This window comes from Gossypium arboreum, chromosome 5 (assembly GCF_025698485.1).
Source record: "Gossypium arboreum isolate Shixiya-1 chromosome 5, ASM2569848v2, whole genome shotgun sequence".
Taxonomy (NCBI): domain Eukaryota; kingdom Viridiplantae; phylum Streptophyta; class Magnoliopsida; order Malvales; family Malvaceae; genus Gossypium; species Gossypium arboreum.
In genome coordinates this window covers 43631455-43640023 of record NC_069074.1, presented here as the reverse complement: position 1 = coordinate 43640023, position 8569 = coordinate 43631455, and the positions used below count along the sequence as shown (strand labels likewise).

The 8569-nt window shown below is 33.8% G+C and overlaps 1 long non-coding RNA gene across 1 annotated transcript; it reads right to left on the bottom strand.

The window, feature by feature from the left end:
* Positions 1-6931: 6931 nt before the first annotated feature.
* On the bottom strand, positions 6932-7873 carry LOC128293236 (uncharacterized). Its single transcript, XR_008283371.1, has 2 exons — positions 7558-7873; positions 6932-7221 (listed from the first exon to the last, which is right to left on the bottom strand). It is a non-coding gene; the product is annotated as an uncharacterized LOC128293236 (long non-coding RNA).
* Positions 7874-8569: the final 696 nt, after the last annotated feature.

Genomic DNA, 8569 nt, shown 5'->3' with positions numbered 1-8569 from the left:
CATATTTAGTTTTGTCATGCAGGACTGGGTTGTGAGCAATACTAATGGTAGCTTTGCTATCACAGTACAACTTTATTGGAGAAGTTATTAGTTTTCTCAGCTCTTCCATAATTCTTTTTAACCACATCATTTCACAAATTCCTTGAGGCACTAATTTAAACTCAGCCTCTGTACTACTTTTTACTACAACACTTTGTTCTTTTTGCTTCGCCATGTCACAAGGTTTCCCCAAACAAATGTATAGTATCCTGATGTATATCTTCTATCTATTATTGAGCCTACCTAGTTTGCATCTGTATAAGCTTCAATTCCTCTTTCCTCAGATTTCTTAAAGAATAAGCCCTTTCCAGGTGAACTTTTCAATTATCTCAGAATTCGAAACACTGCTTCTTCATATTCCTCCATTGGGGAGTGCATAAATTGATTTACTAAGCTCACTACAAAAATCTATGTTTGGCCTTGTATGTAATACGTAAATTAACTTACCAACTAATTTTTGGTACTACCCTTTATCAACTAATCGATCTTCTTTATTTTTGAATTTTATATTTGGATCAATTAGTGTGTCAGTTGGGTGACAACCACTCATCCCAGTCTCTTTTAAAAGATCAATCACATATTTTTTTTTGAGAGACCACAAGACCCTTTCTTTGATCGAAACTTCCATTCCAAGAAAGTATTTCAAAGGACCCAAATTTTTAGTCTCAAACTCCAATGATAGATGCTCCTTGAGACGCCTTATTTCATCCATATCATCTCCTATAAGAATGATATCATCGACATAAACTATAATAACTGCTATTCTACCTCTTTGTGAGTGTCGATATAACATTGTGTGATCAACTTATCCTTGTGAGTAACCTTGTTTTTAAACAACTTGAGTGAACCATTCAAACCAATGTCGAAGAGACTGTTTTAGACCATACAAAGATTTCTTGAGCTTACATACTCGAGTTTCAAATTTTTCTTCAAAACCTAGAGGAGGATCCATGTAAACTTCTTCTTCAAGTTTCCCATTTAGGAAAGCATTCTTCACATCTAACTGCTGTAAAAACCAATCAAGATTAACAACAATTATAAAAAAATTCTAACAGAATTTAATTTGGCTAATGGAGCAAATGTTTCAAGATAATCTATCCCGTATGTTTGAGTGTACCCTTTAGCCACTAGCCGAGCTTTGTATCTATCTAAAGATCCATCCAGTTTGAATTTGGTTGTGAACACCCATTTACAGCCCACTGTTTTTTTCCTACAGGTAATTCCATTGTTTCTCATTTACCTATTTTTTCAAGAGCACGATGTAAGGCATCTTTCATATTTTTAGGTATTTTCACAGTATCGAGACACGAAACAAAGATTGAGAATGTCGAAGATAAGGCTTTCTAGGACACAAAGTTAGACATGAGATATTGGCAACATTTCTAACACCTTTTCTTTTAGCAATTCGAATATCTAAATCAAAAAATTCATTGGCTGAATTATGAGTTTTACTTGGATTTTTGACAAGATCTTGCAGGTTGGATTCTTGGTGATGAATCTGGTGGATTTCACTTTCTTGATTTTGGTTTCTTATTGAGTGAACAATTAACTCATTTGTTTGTTCTTTATTCTCATGATCAGACTCTATATCTTCACACTCTTTTTTATTAACAACATTAACATCATTAGTTTTTGTGTTAATCATAAGTTCATCTTTCCCATTATTAGAAACCCTATGTTGAATATTTCTAGTTTTTTCTTGATCAATTATAGAATTTTTTTTTACTATAATTACCTCTCTGAAGATTAGATTAAAATAAGATTGCGTTTCAAAAAATGTGACATCCATGGTAACAATAATCTTACTATTAATTGGATCATAACATTTGTAACCCTATTTATTAGAAACATAGCCAATAAAGACGTATTTCTTTGTTTTAAGATCTAGTTTACCTTGGTTGTGAAGATGAACAAAAACACTCCACCCAAAAACTTAGAGGGATAAATCTGTGATTAATTTAGAGTTAGGAAAGTTATCTTTAAAGAGACGAAAAAAAGTTCTATAGTTTAGAGTTTTACTGGGCATTCTATTAATAAGATATGTAGATGTTAACAAGGCTTCGCCCCAAAGACAACGTGATACCTGACTAGTGAACATCAAGGCTCTAGCTACTTTCAAAAGATGACGGCTTTTTCTTTTTGCAATCTCATTTTGTTGTGGTGTATTTGTACAAGAGCTTTGGTGGACTATTTCATGTTTGGTTAAGAAAACACCTAATTGGTCACTAAAAAATTCCCCACCATTGTCACTTTGAAATACTTCTATTCTCATACCAAATTGTGTTTTCACCATAGCATAAAAAGACGGAAACACATTTTTAACGTCAGACTTATCTTTTTAATAAAAACACCTAACAAATGCGAGTATGATCATCAATAAATTGACAAACCAACATTTTCCTGAAAAATTGATACTCTTAAAGGTCTCTGTAGACACTCAATTTTGCCCGGCCCATTTCAGTATTTAAAATAATAAACCCTCCCAAAAAAAAAACGAAGTCCAAGTTCAGTCCAGAATAACAAATATAATCTGGCCCGATCGGAATGGCCTATTACTTGAAAAGATTTAAGGTCCATCTACAAGCTTGACTCATATGGAAATATAATCTTCAATGATATGCAATCTTAGATATGATACAATCTTATATATGATTGCAATCTTAGATATGATTGCAATCTTAGATATGATACAATCTTAGATATGATTGCAATCTTAGATATGATATACAATCTTAGAAGATATGATTTTGTAATCTTGGAGATTTAATTTGTAGTTATCCTTTAATCTTAACCGTTGATGTAATTGATCTGTACCGTTGGATTTGGGGAGGCTCAACTATAAATACAGGCCTTTCCCTTCATTGTAAAGGGACTTGAGTTTTGGGAAGCAATAAGAATTCTTAAAGAGCATTCACTCAAATTTCTCTCCTTCTTGCGTTCTTACTCTCTGTGGTTTGTTCTTATTTTATTCTTCGTCTATCTTAGTTTTTCAACTCTTTTTATTTTAATTTCTTCATTTTTCAAATATGTATATTTTTCCTATCTTTTATACATTTGATTATGTATTTTATATATCATAATATTTAACCTTTTATATAGTTTATTTTCAAATATATATTTTCTATGTATGTATATATATTATATAATCATTTCATTATAAATATAAATTATTTTACATATTTGATATTTTATACATTATTTTTCTAAACCAATATATTTTATATATTTTATATAATTATTATTCTTATAAATATATGTTTTATTATATATTATATTTTAAATTTATTATTAAATATCACATTTTTTATATGCTCATTCTATTTATCAATTGTTTATATTATACATATATTTTAAAACTTATGTTTTTTTATTATTATACAATATTTGTTTTTACTTTAGCATTAATGTATTATTGTTATGTTATGTATTTCATATGTTATGTAATATCTTAGACTTTTATAATTTACATTCAAATGCATATTTTATATATGTACATTGATATATTGTATTATATGCATCATTTTATTTATTAATCAATTCATGTGTACATTAAATTATTGGATTTTATATTTTATGTAGATTCTATTTATCCATTTGCTATGCATGTCATCTATTTTACTCATACATATTTTACACATTAATATTTACCATGTTTTTTATATTATTTAATGTTTTATTTATGATATATTGTATATAATTAGTGCATTTATTATGCTTTCTTTTGGTATATTCCTATTTGCTTAGCATGATTATTTTATTGTTCTATTTTACCTCTATATAGTGATTGCATTTATATAAAGTGTTATAATACTTTATAATATACGCTATTTGAATATCTATGTTTCGTAATATAGAATTGTCACTCTAAAAGGTCATTTAAAACAATATGTAAAAGTTTTATAAAAATAAAAAAGGCAATGCTTAGTATTTGAAAGCTTCGAGAAAAGTAGTGCCCTAACTTATTGGGTTACAACTTTTCTCGTTGAGTTCGAATAGTCAAGTACCCTTCTAAGTTTTTAAGATTTTCAAAATACGAGCAACTGTCTTGGAATTTCAAAGCGTTGTGTCCTAACTTATTGGATGTGGCGATTTGTCGTTTCAAGATAGGGATTTCAAAAGGTTAACTTAGTGTCAATGTTTTGATCTGAGTGAACCCAAATTTTCAAAATCAAAGTATTTTAAAGAGGATTACATCTTAAAATTTTTAAATTTCCGACATTAAAGACACTTGATAATCAATTAGGTACCAATTTTTGGGTGTTACGAGGTGTTAATCCTTCCTCAAATGCGTAACCAACTCCGAACCCATTCTTTTATTTCGTGGACCAAAACTAATGATTTTAAAACAAAATGTTTTAAAGGTGATCCAATCACACCTAAAAAGATTGGTGGCGACTCCCGGTTTCGTTTTTTAAAAATCGATTCCCATTTTCCAAAACTCGACTTAAAATGGTTTCGACAGCTTGGCGACTCCACTGGGGACTAATAAGAGAGTCAAGCCGTGTAATTGATTATCTCTTGTCTTAATGTCGGAAATTAAAAATTTTAAAATTTAATCTTCTTTGCATTACATGTGTTTGTGTTCTTCCATGTGTTGCTATACTCTAATACGCATTGCATTTGCATGACCGTTGTGGTCACACCCTTAAGTGGGAGTGAGAAACTACGCCTTCGTGAGGTTTTTGCCTCCGTGCAGGATAGTGGATCACTTTCGGGATACATCCGTACCTATGGTTTCGTGAGATTTTCATCTCCGTGTAGCCATAGGGAAATGTGTCCCCCTGAACTGAACTCGATTCAAATGAGCCTATAATGGGTGAGGACCGAGGAATCTGCTGGTTCAGGTACCTCAACTTTAGAACTAAACCACATATAGAAGGACCGTAAGAGCTCAACCTAGATAGAATTATACCGTAATTATTACCCTTGCAGGTTATTTTTGAGTTTATTGTTATCATGTGATACTAACTATCTCCTTTCTTTTGTTGCATATCATTTCGCATTTAAAAGGTATCGATTTTCGGTTAGTTTCTAAGTTAGAGAGTTTTATTATGGAGAACGGACTTCTTGATAGAGTGGAAGACAACGCTAACGTCCATATATGGTTAGAGCAAACTCAGTTAGTAAAGGAAAATAGTCTAGCCATGGGATATGTGTCAGAGCTGTCAGACTACATTCATATCACACAGGATAATCAGCATGAGTTAAAGGAAATATGGGATCAATGGGGTAGCGAAGCCAAGCAGTTGTTCTACAACAACCATGGGGACTTGCAGTACTTGCTTGACTTGGGAATAGACGAGAATTGGTTTCGGGCCATCACTCAGTATTGGAATCTTGTATACAGTTGCTTTACGTTTGGAAAAGCCTATATGGTACCCGTGGTGGAGGAATATTCAATTTTGTGGCGTTGTCTTATGACTCAAGTTGATAAAGTTTACTCAAGGGCTAAATGTATTCCAACTTTTGTGAGGAAGTTGATGAATGTCATAGGGAGAGGGAGTGAGCTAAAATGGAAAGAGCAGGAGGGAAAAGGGGCAGTCTTGGAATTCCTGCCTCTTCCGCCACTAGTGCGTCTTAATGTTGTTTCCAATCAAAGCAGAATTGGATACGAAGAAGATTGTTCGAGACTCTATGGCAAGGCGTGCTGCAAGGCAAAAGATGGTCGATGGTAAGAGTGTTGGAAGAAAAGTGATTGACAGAATGCATGGACCTACAAAGGTGAGTTGGATGGAAAGAATTGTGCCTATGATGGTAAAAGGCTTATTTATTATAGGACCAAACAACAAGCATGAGTTCACTATGTTGCACTTATCAGAGATAGTGGAAATGCAAGCCCTGATGATCTGTCAAAATGGATGCAAAAGAATGAGATTAAAGAAGTCCATATCATTTAAAAGACCTCTAAAGTAGAGATTAACTATACTGAGAAGATACCCATCTAAGCATTTCAAAATCCTTTGTGTGGACAGGAATCTGAAAGCTCTCAAGAAACCCTAAAGGTGTTGGATATCATTTTAAGGTAGCATGTTAAGCAGGAATGCCCACTTGTTTGCCAATCTTTCTTTCAAGATAATCAGAACAACTTCACAGACATTGGAAGAGGTGTCCATAGATGTAGGGATTATCTTATGGGTGAAGCCATAGCTCAAATTTGGGATTGTAACACCCCGAACCCGAGACCATCGCCGGTGTCGGACGCGAGGGGTTAACGAGCCAAGTCCTCTTAAAGCACCGACCAATTTGGCATTTCCAGACAGGCTGGAAAACTGCGTCACTGTCGCCTTAAAAATCATATCTCGAGTTTCAAAACTCGGAAACTGATTCCGTAAATTTTCCCTGAATTTAGACTCATATATACTTCCATGGATTTATTTCTAGAATTTTTGGTCGGGCCAATTGGTACAGTTTATTAGTTAAAGTCACCCATGTTACAGGGATCGACTGCTCTGACCTTCGCGTGTTACAACTTGAATGTATCTCTGTACAGGGCTTTAATACTGGTGCCGTTTGTTTCTAATGAAACTAGACTCAAAATGGAATCTGCACATATAAGGCATGACTCCTAATTCTTTCTGGATAATTTATAGTGAATTTTTAAAGTCGCGACAGGGGACCCAGAAACCGTTCTGGCCCTGTCTCACGAGAACTTTAATATCTCTCGGTATACTGATCATATGATCGTTTCGTTACTTTCATATGAAAATAGACTCGTCAAGGTTCGATCACATAATTTATTCACTATTTAAAACCATTCCTACAAATTTTGGTGATTTTCCCCATCCACATCACTGCAGCTGGCAGCATCTGTTTTTAAGGTAGGCTTTACCTAATTTGTAGTCTCCATGGGCCAACTATGGTCTTGCCATACATGGGTCCACATATGATCATATTTAGCCATTCCAATGGCTGATCATGTGACCAACACTCCCATTCCAATCCATAATCACATCATGAAACCATATATAATTACAAACCACAAATGGTCTAATTCCATACTCCACTATTACGAACCATTTTCGCATGGCCGTACACATATGCATCACAAGTACTTAAAAATAACCGAGGGTAGTCCTATACATGCCATATCCGAACTCAACTAAAGGAGTACCAAAAAGGGCTTTGATAGTGTGGTTGACTTCAACTTCTATGATCCCGAATCCGATCGCTAACGAGCAAAATCTATAAACAGAGAAACAAAGAAACGGAGTAAGCAATTTATACTTAGTAAGTTTCGAGCCATAATATACACACAACCAAAGCATAGCATTCAAGTAGCTAAACAATAATTCATATGCACAATTTCTCAAAGGCATGCTTACTTCACAATCCCAACTCTTATATTCATACACAAATAACGGCCTAGTTAATGCCGATAGCTCATTTATCATTAGAGCGAATATTAAAGACGCATTTACTCATAGTGTGCAAAGCACACACAAAACATACCTTGTTGGGGATTTCACAAATGCAATAACTGAAAATTTTCCAGCAGCTTATAAATTTCAAATCACATACCTTCGGAGTTTATCCGGATATAGCTACTCGTTCAAAACACCTTCGGGACATAGCCCGGTTATGGTAACCCGCACAAATGCCTTCGGGACTTAACCCGGATATCACAACTCGCACAATTGCCTTCGGGCTTAGCTCGAGTATCATAGCTCGCACAATTGCCTTCGGGCTTAGCCCGGATATCATAGCTCGCACAATTGCCTTCGGGCTTAGCCCGGATATCATTCGAACATTCATACACATCTTTGTTTCATTTTCACAACAAAACTTTTATGCACAATTCACTTAACAAAAATATCATTTCGGCTCAATGGCCATATACAAGGCAGAATTTGATTGCTTATTACTTCATTCAATCGAATCAAAATCTAAGTTTCGATACTCGAAAACTTACCTCGGATGTTGTCGAAGCGATTCGATGGCTATTCGACTACTTTTTCCTTCCCTTTATCGATTTAGCTCCTTTTGCTCTTGAGCTTAATGAATACAAGTAGAAGTATTCAATATTTCTATCAATAATGTTTACTAGTAAATCACATTCGGCATCTCATATCATCTCACTTTATTATAATTTATCATTCAACCTTTGAACCAAAACGCCATTATATGGCCACATATACATACATCCATATATTTAAGCTCAAGAATTTTAACATAACATCAAGTGCTCAAATTACTCATGTGGCCGATTACACATGGTCATAAATACACAAAATCAAAAATAATTTCAAGGTTTTTCACACTATACATGTACTAGGCCGAATGTACATGCAAATTTCACAACATTCTTCAACAAATTTCTTCTTTAAACAAACATATTTATCACTTTCTTCATAATCAAAATATCATGTGCAAACATATATACACATATAGGTGCATGGCGAATCTCAAGGTGTTCATAACCCTCTAAAACACAAATTTTACCAATCAAGTAACAAGCATAAATCATGCTCATGAATGCATCATGGCGAATACATCACAATCATACCCCATTGAACTTTGGTCATGGTTAAAC